We start from the raw sequence: 16,821 nt of genomic DNA on the forward strand, positions 1-16,821 counted from the left end.
TATATAATGTTAAACATGCAAGTATAAACAACTGTATACAGCAGAGGTGAAAGAAATACACAGATCTTATACTAAAGTACTGTAAAATAGCAGTACCAGTATAGAATTACTCTGTTACAAGTGAAAGTCATGCACCCAAAATATTACTACAGTAAAAGTATTGGCACCAAAATATATTTTAAGAACTAAAAGTAACAGTAGTCATTCTGCAGAATTCCCCATTTCAGATAATGTATATTAAAATACTGCACTATAGTTATTAATGCATTAAGGTGTACATCACTACATCATAGTGTTTAAGGCGATAAAAGTGGGGGTAATTCTAACTACTTTACATACTATGTTTGGGTAGTTTACGAATTCCCTCTAATTCCCCCTCATAACGTTTTTATTTGAATCTATTATTGTTTGTTGATAATATATTAAAAAGGTATGTTTTAATTTGAATGTCAAAAGTAATGCAAATATCTCAAGTTATTTTCAATACCTTAAACATCATAATAAAAACCATCACATATCTGTATGTTTTCTGTTTTTGCACTTGTGATTGACTTTGACAGACAGGTGTGGAGGAGTGACAATTGTCCTGCCTCCAAGAAATCTGATTGGACGAGTTTACAGGCCTGTTAACCAATCAAACCAAATCACCACTTTACTTACAAACGCATGCAAGGAACGACTAGAGCGCGGTACGACGCAAGGTGACTGAGGTAAACAAATTAAGTTGTTACAACATCAGTATTTGAGCTAAGTTAAAGTTAGCTCAAACCCTGACTGCTTATATACCGCATCTGTCAACAACAACAACAAGCATTATTACCTACAAAATATAGAGAGACTATTATTTTTAGTCAATTTTAGATAAGCTAACGTTAGCCTAAAATCGTTAGCTATGGCTAAAGTAGCGTTAGCTGCAAAACGGCAGTTGTAGCAATAGCAAACAAGAGAAAGTGCTCGTCACACTAGCTACTATTATACAAACCTTTTAATCGCTGTGGGGGGTAAGTTTATTACTTAACATTTCCTGAAAGAACAGTGTCAGCAAGTGGAACATGATATTGATGCTGACAGGGTTAAGTTTGACAAAATATATTGCTGTCAAGTGCAATATAAACTTAAAATGTGTCTTGTTTTAGGTTATGAAAAACAACACCACTCTAATGTAGAGATAGTGAATCAATTCATGCAGTCAAAACCCAGAGCAGAAAAAATAATTTGGAGGATTGAGCTGCTCTGCAAACTGCCCATGCAGGACCTGCCCCATGCATGGTTCAAATGGATGCTTGAAATCCTTGAAAATGCTTACATTTTAATGTTGTATTTTCAAGGTTTGAAAACTGCTTGGATTTTGGATAAAGTGTTTGAAAATGCTTGAAATTCTTACTGTATTTATCCAATCCAATCCACTTTACTTTATTTATATAGCACAATTTTAGCAAACAAAAGGTTTCCAAAGTGCTGCACAAACAATAGATAGATAACACAATACAAAGAGATGTAGTAAACAATAGAATAGTAAAATGCAATAAGATAAAATAAATTAAAAATGGGATAAAATGAATAAAATAAAATGTAAAATGTACTGCCCGCACAAAATAAAATATGCATGTATACAAATAAAAAAAAATAAAAAAATCATAAAATCAACAATCATTTATCTTGCAATCTGACTTACGTTAACCACATGTTCAATGAAAAAAATAATAAATTGAATATTGAGATTAGCAAACTACTTTTGGTTGTTAGAAGTGTAAAACCATCGCTGTCGGTATGGTTGAGTGAAATTACCCCTTTTAGCATGTAAGTACTCATCTAAAACATGCAACTTACAACCGTTGCAAGGTACTGGAAAAGCTTGGAAATGGACCTTGAAAGTCCTTGAAAAGTGCTTGAATTTGACCACTCAAAAAGTCTATGAACCTTGCCCATGCCCTGACAAGATTTTACAGACTTCAGATCTGTAGTTGATGTTTACTGTATGCATATGCACTGTTTTAATTTTCCAATTACAGTACAGTAAAAACAGTGATTCTCTAGAATATAACATTCTACTTGATGAATATGATGATATGATTAATGATTACATGATGCAAACGTGATATGATAACTTGCTGGTCAAATGAGAGCCAATATGATTTGGTACAGTGGCATCCTACTTTTGTGAAGCTTAGAATATCAAACATGTGTGGAGATTGTTGGAAATGTGTTCAACTTTGTTGTCATTTTGTAGGCCATCAGTTTTTGATGGTATATTTACATGCATGCTCATGTTACTTGGTATGGTTTCACTGCATGATATGAAGCAATTTCACAGGCATTTATATGAACATGTCCAAACATTATATATTCAGCAGCATGTAGCAGATGTGTTAATACATTAAATCCATGGCAGTACATTCACCTCAGAGATGAGCTTTATATTTTTATGAATAATGTCTGAAACAGCTAAGAAGCCAATAGATGTATTGTTTAGATGTTTTCATTACTCCAACACCTCGATTATTTTTAGTCTGCAGGTGTATACTTGAAACCTTTCACCTTACTCGTTATTAATTCTCTATCACATCTGTAAAGTTTGGATGCATGTAATTAAGTACTCGGCAATGTAAATGAAACGTTTCAGTAAGTTTTCTTGACAGTGATATATAATACATAGATCATCTTCACTTATTTTGAATTGCTAATTAATCAACATTATTTATTCAGGAAAAAAGCAAACTTTGTAATTAGCAAATGGCTTGATCTGTAGCCGCAGACTCAGCAAGAATTAGGAACTTTGAATTTGATCTGGAAGTCTAAATAACTCATTAGCTTTATGATTTAGTAAATGTTACATGAAGTCAGGCAAAAGCAGTGCTGCTAAATGCTTGAAGTGTGGATGATTATATTACTCAGTAAATTAACAGACAAATTAATCTCTGGGCCAATAATTCTATTATGTGGTGTGTATGAACACAGGCTTCTCTCTTTTTCCAGGAGAACAATGTTTACATTCAATAATCACTGACACTTTATGCCACTAGAGAGCTTTGTTGTGCGTTTTGGTGACATTTAATTTAATGCAAAGAATAACTTGTACTGACAGGCGCGTGTTACTTTCTGTTCGACAGGATAAAACAAACAATCAGTCAGTTTTTCATAAGGCAAAGCCAAGCAAAAATTTGTTTCCTTTGTGGATGAGGCTCCAAAGACAGAAATTTGGTCTAGTTTTCAAGCTGGACTGGTGCTTTGTAGCAGGCAGTGAGTGAGCACATTAATCTAATGCATCAGCAGGTCCACATTTGTTTTAATGCAAACTGAAGAGAAGAAACGCACTGCATCTCAAGGGAGAAGAAGCTTAAAATTTCAGTCTAATGATAATAGATGATAATGTTAATGAGTTGTCCAAACATAACAAATGGAATGAATTACTGCCTTAGAACCAAGTCTGTTTCATTAAAATACAATAAAAAGGAAAGATTAGTTTTATATGGGAAATAACTTTCCTCTTTTGCGTTATTGATGAGCGTAAGGGGAACATATCAAGGTTGGCTTGAGCCTCTGGTCAATATTGATAAAATATTGCTACTGTATAGTGAAGCCAATTTTTCTTGGATGCTCGTGACATTAAACTAAATCGAATTATTATCATGACTGCTGACCCCTCAATGCGAAACATGAGTCAACGCTGGTCAAAGTATTAAGTTTCAATGACAGCCGTCCTTTTTTTGGGAGGCGAGATTATCTAAAGTGAGAACCTATGCCCATTTGAACATAAGAGGTGACTAAAATACAGTAGATCATTTCAATACCATACACTTCCATCTGTCTTGATGAGCTCACTCCCCAAGTAATGTTCTCCACTTTAATAAATTTTGCGGCGGGCCTGTGTTCATAGTAGTCAAGGAACACTAGGATTATGTGCTGAGGCTACTCTCTCTCTGAGACGACCTTGTCTGTGTAACAGTACTGTTAGCTCTCGGCCTCGAGCAGTCAAACACACACTCAATCACCCCTGTAACCCTTGCAGTCAACAGCAGACTGTCGCAGGCCGTTTGCTACAATCTCAATTTGTATTTCGTCTCAGACTGTGATGACTTGACAGAGAAAAATAAGAGGATTTGTCTTGATCTTCAACTCTCCCTTGAGGAAGTAAGTCTTCACCTTGAAGTTTAGAAACTGCATGGCCACCTGCCTTCAACTAAACACGTCCCTTCATCCGTTACATTTTGTGTTATTTTACAGTAGGACAATACAGTAAAATAATTCACAATCATTTACATTATATTAAATCTGATTTGTTTTCTCTAAAGGTAAAATGTCAATGATCCGGTGTTAAGGAACATGATTTCAGTTTTTCTAAGATAATAAATAGTATTAATCAGGTTAACATGCACACTATCATGATACTTTTTTTTTGGAAATTTAACTTCCATTCTTAGTTTTTTCTTAGCTACAATCAATACTGTACATGTCCTCACCACAGTCTGATATCTTTTTTCTTTTTAAAGACTATAGGTACGTATATGAGAATGCAAATGTCTGTTAGACCAAACATTAAAGAAACTTTTACTATTCCAGCTTCTTAGTACAAAGTCAGTGTAATATCTGATTTAGCCCCTTTGTGCATAGAGCAGGCCATAGTCCGGAGAATTAAGAGTAAGAGAGTGGGCGTATTGATGACGTTTCTATCGTGGCACTGGCGTGAAACTAGAAGAATATGAACATCTGAGGGTGAAGGTTTCTTCATTTGGCGTTGGCAATGAAAAAGTCTAACTGGAGAGACAACAAGATTTGTGGCTTCTGTAAGTAAGGGTTAATGGCAAAGTGACACAATGACACAAACAAGGAATGGCAAGAGACTAGATTATATATGACCAGCTACGTGATCGCATTGTTTTCGCGTAATGTCCTGCCTCCCACAAACTCCAGCCACCACCCCACACCTAAATCAAACAGAATTTTCAGTAAGTTTGATGTAGACAATCCCCTGTTATGTACTACATTTGTGCAAGGGCAACTCCAGACAAGTCAAAAACTGCTAAGCTAAACTACAAATAATTGCATACATAATCACAAATTCCTATTTTACAGAGGAAAAAAACTAAATTAAAAATGTGCATTAACCAAGACCTTCAAATGCTGTCGAAAACTTGAAAGATTTTCTGTATACATTGATATAACTTATATAATATAGCAGAGAAAAATCCTCACCTTTGAGAAGGTGAAACTAGAGAATATTTGCATTTTTTGCATAAAATGCCAAGTATCGAAATCTTTTAAGCTTCTGCCGATCAACTAACTCATTCATTTAAACTGTAATTTAAGTATCTTTTGGAATCTCAGTGTTTCTAGTTCAGTTAAATCAGTGTTGACTCTTTAAGTTGACCGCGCTTAGCTTTACAGTCACAGCAGCAGCCTCAAATGGTAGAGCAGTCCTCTGCCAAGCCTGCATCAGTAAACACGGCAAGCCTCTAACGGTGATGCACTGTAATGGCTCAGTCTTGAGCCTGGCCAGAACATCGCATGAGGTGCTAAACAGCAACTGGCTATAAATATAAGTGGTGAGCCCTGCCAGTTGCACTCTTGTGGCTGAAATGAGCCCGATGATGGGAGCTTGAGAAAGAAAGGGGATATCAGTGGTCACTAAATCATTCTGTAATCAGCCCTCTATGCAGGATCATCCATGCATGTTCAACGCCCCATTCTGGACGGCTCCAGCAACAGAATGCTCCAGCTGACCCCATCTGTACCCCATCTCGTTTTGCATTATCCCTAACCCATAAAAGTCCCATGCAGCACAAAAGAGTTAATGATTCCCTTTGTTTTGTTGCGGGGAACAGAACCAAAGCAAATGACAACAACAAATCCATCAAACTTAGCAGCAGTGAGCACATCAGCAGTTTTTGCCAGCCCACCAGAGGCCTAAAATGCACATATTGCATGCTGGCCCCCCAAGCAGCAGGCGGCCCTGGGACTCGCCAGCCCCTCGGTGGCCAGAGAGGACTTGATAAATGACTGGAGCAAACTTCTCTGTCACCAGTGAGGGAGGAGTCCCCCACAGTAAGCTACATCATCCTAACAGCATTATTCTTTTCATGCCCGTTGTCGATACAGCGTCCTGTGATTGGCGTCACGCTTTGCACAGGTTAATTGGAATCCTGAACTGGAAAACAGCAGGGGAAAAGTGCAAATATCGTCGCCCAGAGAATCACCATACGAAGACCATGGATATGTGTGTCGATTCCAATCCATGGCAAAGACATGAGATGTTAACAATGTTGAAGTACAGCTTGGACAAATCGTTAACAATGGTTCCTAACAAATATTCTATCAGAAGCAAGTTCGTAGTTTTTCCACTTTTTGTTTTCTAAAGAACTGCATATTGACGTTACATAATAACAGGACCTAAGAAACCAAGAAATGTTCTATTCTGAGTTTTGTAACTGGCATTTATAGAGATGAAAGGTCTCATTTGGTATGAAAGCAACATTTATCAGAGCACTTGGAGACGCTGTAGAGCTCACTTTCCAAGATGCAGTGTACTATTGAGGTCCATTACTGGATTGGAAAAGGGTAACTCAATCACTGCATGTCTCCGGCCACATAAAAAGCATATACTCAGACCAGAGGGCACCCATGTGTTCAATGACCTATGGCATAAACACGACAAGAGCTACACCTTGATAAAGTAGCCGAACGTGATGAAAAAACCACCACGGGAGTTACGGTTGGCACCTCTAACTTAGCTTGTAACTTTTGCCAGAATTAGAGTTTAACACACTTTCATGAATTTTTCTACATTTAACAGTAAATGTGAACCATGTTAATAAGGTTAAATATGTGCGTGCAGTATTGTTAATTTTAGCAGCATTTTGTTTTATCTAGTCTCGTGTCAGCCAAAACCAATAATGTGGCAATTTTGGTCAAACTTAATTTACATAAGATTTTATCTTATTATCTGATGAATAACTATTAAATGATGAAGAATGCAGCTTTGCAGGAAGTGCCTGGTTTAGTGGTCTGATGGTATCAATTTAAGGTATAAATCAAGTTATTCTGATTCCTTCTGACTGTGCTCATTGTGAGCTGTCAGTGTAGTCCTGATAGGGCGCGGGCAGCACAGGACACGGAACTGCTGCATTAAAAGAAAAACATAGGTTGTATTTTGTCGAGGAAAATCAAGAGAGATTTAGGACTACATTTTAGTCTCTTTTTTTTTTTTTTAGTTAACCATATTGCATGTTTCTATAGTCAGTGTGTCTTTAATGACATCGCAGCCGTCTTGTTATCATCTCATGGAAAAAGTTCTTGATGAACATATTTTGTGTGAGTTTTCGTTAACAAACTTAACACTGGTGTGCAGGTTCTTTTGCCTCATGTCAAGATGTGGGACAAACGCAGAGCCATTACACTGGAATGGACAGCTTACCTCATCAGGGCAAATAGAGGACAATGTCAGATGGCCTTATTGATAAGTTAATGAGGCACAAAACACTTCCTAGAAGACCCATCCACCACCCACCCCACAACCATCTCCTCAAAGCATTGATTTACACATTATTCACATTGCAGTGTTTACATTGCAGAAATAGTCCAGGTAATTAAACGCTGCATTCACATGAACAAGTAACTTAACTATTTCCTTTACTCTTGATGCACAATTATCCTACATGTTCTCGCTGACATATGTTTGCTGTATTGTGTCGTCAACGGGACGAGCAGGAGGGAAATCCCTAATGAGACCCGAAATACTTGTTTCATGTTTGAGCAGTAATGGAAATTACTTTTTCCTTTTGGAACAGGCGCATGAGAATCACAAGAATCACCGAGACAGCAGATCAAGAGTAAAATGAAGTATGCAAATGTAATCATATTTATCAGAGAATGCTTATGGCAGAAAGCTATTAATTTCTCCTCTGCTTCTTGACACTTTAACATATGCATCACCTGCTTCGCGCAAATGATTATTTTTGTGTTTTCCATCTCCGTTGACAGAGCATTATTTTCTTTTCCATTGCGTCTTGTTATTTTTCTAAACTTTCTCTGTCTGAAGAGTGTAATGGCCTCTGATTGAAATTTCATTCAGAAAAACTAAGTGAAATACATGTTGTGTATTTAATGGGAAAAATAATTGCACGTCAGATGAAACAAAGCATGACGCATAGTAACCAGGAAGAGTGACTGAAAACACAAGTCAGCAAAGAGGTCAGGCTGCTCACTCTCTCATTTGCTGCAATTACTCGCTACACTCATTCATTTACACACTCCATCATTCTCTCACCTGACTCACTTGCTCACTCACGCACACTGATTTACGCTTCCATAACAAAATTTGACATATAACATATAATACAGTAAAATAGTTCACATCAATGATGTACTTTAGAACTGTGATGACAATTTCATAGTTTGGATGTTCAACTTTCAACAAATCACTTTTCAAAGTAAAATATTTGACAGTAAATGGCACATCATATGACCATTTGCCAAACACCTATTTATTTAGTTTTACACTAACAATGCATTACAGCAACTAGACCAACCAACCAAGTGTGCAAAGGTGTTAAATCGCTCTTAAATATATGCCCTTTAAATGACATGCTACATGCTTATATGTGACATAGGTAGGACTGCAACTAAAGAAATGTGTAGTCGATTAGCACTCATAAGATTTTGTTTACCAATTGATGAGTTCATTTAATTAATTTAACTTATATGTACAACTGAATTTCTCCACAAAGATACATGCAAAACCACCGCTTGTGTTTAATAAATATTAGCTCATAATTCTTTTTGGAAAGAAGTCATTCAGCATTAAAAAAACCCCATAAAAAATGACTAATCGACTAAAGGAATTATAACCAAACGGACAGATTAGATGAATAATTAACTAAGAGGGGGCAGATCCGGATATAAGCCAGCTTTATGATATATACAGTCATCTAAAAAAATATTAGACCATTGTTTTTCTTCTCTCAATTTATTGTTCATTTTTGGGCAAATATAATGATAACAACAAACATAGCTCATGAGTGTTTAATTTAAGAACTGATATCTAGCCATTTTCCATGGTTTTCTTGATAATAACCTAAATCATTGTCAAGAAAACCATGGAAAATGTCTAGATATCAGCTCCTAAATTAAACTCTTATGAGCTATTTTTGTTGCTATCATTATATTTGTCCAAACAAATGTACCTTTAGTTGTACCAGGCATTAAAATGAACAAGAAATTGAAGAAAACAATGGTTGTCTCATAATTATTTCCATGAGTGTATGAGAACTGGTGTAATCATCAGATATTATTATTGCACAAATCTGTATCAGATGGGCAAATCATGGCCAAATATATCATATTTTCTACTGCTACCACTAAAAGTTGTTAAATGTATGGATGCGTGCTTTGCACAACAACAAGAAGTCTGCGCTCTGCCAGTACCTACACATTAAAACACATTACATTAAAAATGGCATGGTAATCTGGTCACTACAGTACTATGGGGCATAAACATTTTTTCTGTTTGCTCACTCTTTTTGCACAAAATACAGTTTATAATTGTGCATTATTTCATTGTTACATCTAAAACATTACACCTTTCAACAATTGATAGGGTGTAATATTGATAAGCAGTGTTATCCTCTTCAGTCATGAAGGTCACCTCTGCAGAATTGTGAAACCCACTGACATACAGAGAGCTCTAGCACATTCTCTCTCTCTTGAGAGGCACAGTTGCTGCATTTGAATGAATAAAAAGCAACATTTCCTGTAAAGACTGTCTGTGAGACTGCTGTACAGGAGTGCTATTTCAATTCATCCCCGGAGCAGCCCACAGGAATTGAGCCCATATTGAGCTCACTCCTGGGCTCCGGGAGTGGTCAGGAAGATTGATTCCTGGGCCAGATCACCGCTCACTGAAGACTGAAGTGCATTCTGGTTTGAGCTTGTGTATCACATGACCTTGTAGGTTTAAGAAGAAAAGAAAACTGTAAATAATGTATAAAAACAACAATGCGAAGATAAAATAATGTCTGTGGGCTTCTTAAGGCATTCAGAGTCTGGTCATTCATAATCATCGTCCATCATAATAGAACAGCAGGCTATCATATCTTCACTATCTATAGTGTAACGACCTGTGGGTTATTGCGGGGACAGTATGGTGGTGATCACTGCATCTGCCAAAGTGCCTCTAACCTTTTGAGTATCACTTATAATTAGCGGGGAGAAGACATACAAAAAATACCAGATGGTAACATTATTTGATAGTCTCCCAAAATGACGACCACGGTCCTTTAATTCTTGTGTGATAGTTTTAATTAAAATGGCTTGTCAAAACGACAATTTACGCTAAATTGATGCTATGCATGATGCTATTAATACAATGTCACTGACATTCCTATTAATTACACTGACTAGCTGATATCACACACATCTTCATTATCGACATAAAGATTAAGAAGAAGCCTTAAATGTTGGAGGACTCGAGAACCCAAAGTGATGCATTCATCTAATGTCCATTCAGTATGAATATTAGCTCATTTTGAGGCTGGCTCAAGTCATAAATGATGTACTTTACCTGTCATGTTTGATATTTGTGTTTTCGTGTTTTTTTTCTGCGTTTCTTGTTCTGTGACCTGAGAAATGGCACAAACACTGACAGGCCTGACAGGGAAAATTGTGGACAAAACAAGCCTCTATTTGGCTAACCAACCAGCAAATAAGTGTGATGATGCAGTTTATTCACTTCATGTTGAACAATGATCAAGCAGAGATAATTATTTGGATCAACTATTGAAAATCTACATATCTTGTCAGTATTACAGTAGTAGTACCATAAGAATACAGTTCACTATTATGCTAACAGAACTGAGGAGAACATGTAAATAAACACTGAAATGTATTTCATTATTCCTGAACAACAGCCCTGAATTATAAAGGTGATACAGAAAATGTTAGGGATGCACAATGTGGACTCTTTTAGCTGATAATTACCTGCTTTTCACGCCTGAAAAAATAACAGATCATTTTCAAATTTTTGTATTTTAAAAAAAGAAGTTCATAACTTCCAGTTTATGCAGACCTAAAGCTAAGATGTGGAGATAACTGTTCATTATTTATTTTTTAATAAAGTGCAGAAATAACATCAAAGATACTTGGAATTAATTGATAAATCATAATTAAATGCTTTGACATAATCTGTCCAATCAGACTGATCAGTGTATTAAATACTCAATACAAAAATAAAGGCTTTTATAGAACTAAAACCCTAAACTACTCAGTCTGTAAAGAAAACATGACGTATGACAAAAGGCATATAACAGACCTGTTAATTTATCTGCCCGATTATGCCGCACATCCTTAGAATCTGTACAAGTTATACTTTATAGTCTGTCCAAAATCATTTTCACAACACAATATCAATAACCTACAAAAACAATAAAATTGCTCAATCTATTGTTTGACATACTTCGTTAACAGAGATAAGGCATGGTTGAACATAGTCCACCAGAATGGCTATTGATCAAAAACAAATATATAAAAAATGTTATTTGGGTTTCAGTGTGTTGTGTGTGGCCCAGGTTGCGGTAAGTGAACAGTTCAGTCAGGTCTGTCTGGTTCATCTGTTTTTTTCCCTGTGACAGGGTAGTCATCTTCATTCCCTTTGTCCTTACTTTGGAGCAGGAGGTAATATATAAAGGTCTGTGCTCACATGAGGTGTCTCCCTCACCTCTCCACTTGTCCTCCTGGACTGAAAAATGTCTGAAGCACCAGTCTTTGCTTGATATGATGAGTTATATCTCAGATTTCAGAGTCGTGGACATTTCATTTTTTTTGTAATGTAGACATTTTATGATGCGGTCATGTACGATTTCATCCCATTGGCTTCGAGGTTTCAGATAAAAACTGTTGTCATTATTAGCTCAGGAATCCGAAAATGTGTATTTCCTGTATTCTCTCCCATATTTTTCACAAGCTGTTTGATTCATTTTTTAGATACATTTTTAGAATATTGTATTGCTACTTATTTTTATAAATGAGAGAAAGAATGTAGCAGCAGTCTATATATCCTAAACATAATACCGTAAGGAAACCCACATGCTATATTTGATAGTACAGTAGTGCATGTTAATTGTCTATAGTTTACGACTGTTTGTCCACACTGTTATCCTTTGTTTTATGGTGCCAACCACAGTGAGCTCAAAGTCAAACTCAATATGATGAGGTATTAGCCTCCGCCACCATTTCACTCAGACATGTCAAGGTCAGGTCACTGTGGGATTGTCTCCAACCCCCAGCGGCCGCAGCCACACATCTTCCCTCTGTTGGGGACGCACATTATTTGTGTTCACCTCATCACTGCTCAGATGGGCTGTGCAGAGATAATAATACCCCCTTTAACCTTCTAAATGATTACAATTGTAAGAAAACAACTGCTATGCTGCCACTGTCACAGCTTTGGTTTTGATTTCAGGCTACATTTTCATTTTCCTCTGTCACAAGAGGTAACAATTTGTTGTGAGCAACGCTGGTAATTATACAGATGTTTTCTTATGTTTTATAGGAGCTCCATGCTGCAGTAAGCCTCCAATGATGAACCTACCCACCTGCCTGATGAACTTGTACTTCAGAGCAATGAGACCTCCAGTTTTCTGCCATGGTGTTTACTCTGAGGCTGCCAAAGGAGGAAGGAGAGGGGATCCATTTGTCCCAAGGTGAGACACATTCTCCAACACCCCGATGTTAAATAAACACTCCCAGACCTCTGGCCAGCTCACTCCAGCCACTGGAATACCATTGGTGTGTCTAGATGATGGAGGGCTATTGTTATCTATCGCCTCTGCACTCTGCTGAGAGGCCAAGGAGAAGGCTGGCCACAGCGGCGCGTTACATATAGACTCGCCCACTCACATTAAGTTATATTTGTTGGCCCTAAATAAAAATAGAAAAGGAGATTTTCAGACACTTTCTTAGAATAACATCTGATTGAAGAGGGAGAGAGGGGAAAAAAATTAGAGCACAGCTCAGCGTGTGTTTCATCACCTGCAAAGCCAATGAGGGAGAGCGTCTCCGCGTCAACAACTGTAAAGCGTATCCCAGCTTCTGCTGCGGCTGCCATCTCTGCTGCACGCTACACTAACCAAGAATGTGTATTTCTGCAGATGATTAAATCAATACCATTTTGACAAGACTTGTTGGAACATGCCTCTTTATTTTACGCAATTCCTTCCCTTTCGTCAGGGAGCATTTATCAACCTGCCGGGGCGCTGTCACCTAATGGAGATTGTTCTTTAGTCTGCACTTGATAGAAGGGAACGATTATGATGCATGTCGATAGTTTACAGAGATATTGACACAGGAACAAAGAGCAGACCCTTGCGGCTGATAGCCTTTTCCCTCAAAGCACCTTGGTCATGTTTCAAATGTGTCTTTTACCTTCAACATAGCTCTCCCATGATGATTTCCTTTGTTTTAGTGGTCAATTAAGGTCTGGAGGCCCCATACTGCTACAGTTGGAGAGGGGACTCCAGTGTTCCCTTTTATTTACTTTCCGACACAAGCCAGGCATTCCTTCGTCTGTCATCTTAAGGCCTGAGCCCTTTCCCCGAGCAACAACACTTAGAAACGCCTTTACATGTAGTCTTTGGTTTGGCACACAAGGAGTTAATGATAAAACCAGCCCAGGGTGTGACAACAGGCCCTGAATATAATAAGCTTGAAGGAGACAGGAATGAGAAAAGGTGGGATGCATATAAAAAGAGGGAGGAGAGTGGGAAAACAAATGATGAGCTCTACCTATAAATTCTTCATCTGCATTGGCTGATTGGAATGGCTTGACTGTGCGCTCAGCTGTGACTTAACAACTAATCCGGTTTGTAAGTTATTATTTATCTTCAGGAAAGTTTGTCAAACTTGGGCTTTGATTTTCTACCCTGATTTCCCTCTTGTGGCTCGCTCTCGCACATGCTCCCCACATAATTTATGACTGCCTCTGGTCTTGATGACAGATTATTAAAAGTAGAATTAGTTTTTTGCGCAGGATTTCTCCACTGGGAATTGGGAAGGCAGTGCTCTCCGCGGAAGGTCTCTTACGAGGTCTCCATTACTAATAGAAGTTTTTTTCTCTGATGGGGGGCAAGGAGACTAATGATTTGAATTTACTGTGGCAGCCGTCACGTGGTCTGGAAGGCATCAGTCGAACAGACAAGAGGTTAACTTCCTCCCTGTGGAGAGGTTTATTGGATTGTTTAGCAGCAGAAGGATAATGTTTTTGTCATAGACTGCTGCGGCAAAACAGCGGTGTGGCAGAGAGAAGGGGAGAAGAGAAATGAAGGGAGGAAGGACACAGAGAGAAGGGGTCCAGGGATGGATAGAGGGGCAGAGAGGAGAAAGGGATGAAATAGAGAAAACAGCATGATCGGCGCACAGTGAGCAAGGGAAAAGCAAGTTATTTCTAATATAGGTGGACAGATACTATAAAGTGCGGTGATGGCATACCATTCCTCTACAGCTCTTACATGTGCTCAGGAAGAAACACACTCCCATTCAGCGGTGTGCACAAAACATAAGTACACACCACACATTCAGTCTCACTCACACACAGACAAAAAGAGAGATGTTAGTTCCTTTCACCTGATGGCCGTTTGGAGCTTGTACTCCCAGCATGCCTCGGCAGTATGGGTACCAGAGGGGAGTCACAGCGCAGCTGAGAGCCTCGGCTTAATCTTATGCATCATTAAGCACTCAGCGGCAAGCCAGCGCTGTTCATATACATCATCCACGCTTAATAAACATAATGATGACATAAGATGTAATTCTAGATGAATTTTCATTTTATAGGGAAATGGAGAATTCCTGTAGAAAGGAAAGAAAAAAAGTAAATTATCTGGGAAGTACAAAATAAATTATGTTTTTTTTTCCCACTTAGATGAATGTAGGTGTTTGGTGCGTCTGATAGTGGGATAGTGTGTTAGGCTGCATAGGGACGTGCTACTGATGGTGGCGATGAGGCTTTTGGTTATGGCGGTGGCGGTGATGGTGTGGCAGGTGTGGTTGGGTGAGAGGCGGGGTTGTGGCTGAGCGTGGGGAGGGGGAGTTGGAGAAAAATGGGGGTGGCTATTGTGAAACGTCTGCAATTTTTAATTCCTAATCGCGGGGCATGATGGACAGGCTGAGACACCCCAGAGTGTGGAGCTCATCCATCATGGGAAGAGGAAACCAGAGAGAGTGAGAGATGGGAGATGTAAAAATTTCAGATGGAGTTACCTTACAGGGGGGAGAAGGAAAATAGATTCCCGATAAAAGGGAAGGATGTGGGAGTGAAAGGGCAGCGGGTACTGTGGGAGGGCATCACGGGCCTGAGATTGCTTCATGTCTCCCTGCTGGGACTCCAGGGTAGCTTGGCCTGGAAATGAGTTCCGCTTTCAGGGACTGTACCAGACATTGAATCACCCTGAGAATCATCCTCGCCGCACTTGTCTTCAGCAGATAGTAGACGTAAAGTGGTGGTGACCTGGCAATGGTAAAGTGAATACCAATGGGATATAATCAACCAAGGAAACAGCAGTGCTACTCAAAACAAATGGAATATAAATGCAAAACTCTCCAGGATTCTCTGATTTAAACTGCCTCTGTACAATTTTGCCTCCATTCGCAAACCAACAACAAACTGACAAAAATGAAATCCTCGAGCAGACGCCGAGGTCACTTTCACATTGTTTGACATGACAACTTTATCTACTAAACGAGACTTGTCGTCTCTGCCTGATTGTTTCCCTTTTGTCAGAGCAAGTTTTCGCAAACTGTTTGTGTCCTGATAGCAGAGAGCACCCTGAGAGTATGTGAACTGTACATCAAACCTGATAATGTCTCATTATGTCTGAGAATTAATTAGCTTCAGTGTGTTGAGGTCCTGGTTGCCTGCCTTTTTTGAGGCGTAATGTGAGTTTTAGACCTCAGCAAGTTTGGAGCCAGTGGACCATACAAGCCAGTATGCCAGTGGGTGAGCCAAGTCTCTCAATGCAGGGATCATTACCACCTCTCTCTTTTTCTCTGTCATTCTTGTTTTCTCTCACTTGCTTTCTATTCTACTCTTTATTTTATTTTCTCTCCCTTATGCGAAGCCTCCTTTATTTAAACACTTTCAGTTCCTTATCATACGAAATTCATATCCCCTTTCATGTGGAAATTAAATAAAATATATACTGTTTATCTGACTTGAATTGTAGTATGTAGTAAGGTTGGGCCTATTGTGATGTCATCTTGTTGATAATTAGTTACCCATAATCCCCCTCACTCTCCTTTCTTGGAAAAAAAGAACAGTAATAGGCAGAGAACAGTGACAGGATCAGAGAAATGGGCTTTTAACTAACATGCAAAGTGATGAATGGATTGACCACAATGTAGACTAATGGAGCCATGGAACTAATTAGGCCGAGCAGAGCTGTGCTTAAATGTAAATGGATTGAGCTGGATGAAACGTAGGAACAGCTGAGAGAATGATGAGGTCCTTCAGTTGGGGGTCAATCAATGGCCAAGCAAACACAATCTTTGGGCCTCCGTGAGGTCGCAGAAAGGAGTATTTTATCTGTTAGACATAAGGTATTGTTGCATGTATGCACTACGTCTGTACTTATACTTAAACAATACATAGATTAAAGGGTTGGGTATCATTAGGATTTAATCGATACTGCTACTCTTATCAATACTACTTGAGGGTTTTGTTCTTTATTGATGCTCTCATTGGTTCTTTGTTATTAAAAAATAATTGCGTTAAATTTTGATTTTTGAGACCAATTTAAGAAGGGAAAAAATCCCCATAACCAGTATAGCAGTTGATATAAT

The 16,821-nt window shown here is 38.4% G+C and overlaps 1 protein-coding gene across 1 annotated transcript in view; it reads left to right on the forward strand.

The window, feature by feature from the left end:
- Positions 1-670: 670 nt before the first annotated feature.
- LOC131959348 (cadherin-related family member 1) overlaps positions 671-16,821 on the forward strand; it is a 119,816-nt gene continuing 103,665 nt past the window's right edge. Inside the window, exons 1-2 of the mRNA XM_059324516.1 lie at positions 671-710; positions 12,542-12,692. The gene's annotated coding sequence lies outside the window, so the exon portion shown is untranslated. The remainder of the gene's footprint in view (positions 711-12,541; positions 12,693-16,821) is intronic.

This window comes from Centropristis striata, chromosome 21, assembly GCF_030273125.1.
Source record: "Centropristis striata isolate RG_2023a ecotype Rhode Island chromosome 21, C.striata_1.0, whole genome shotgun sequence".
Taxonomy (NCBI): Eukaryota; Metazoa; Chordata; class Actinopteri; order Perciformes; family Serranidae; genus Centropristis; species Centropristis striata.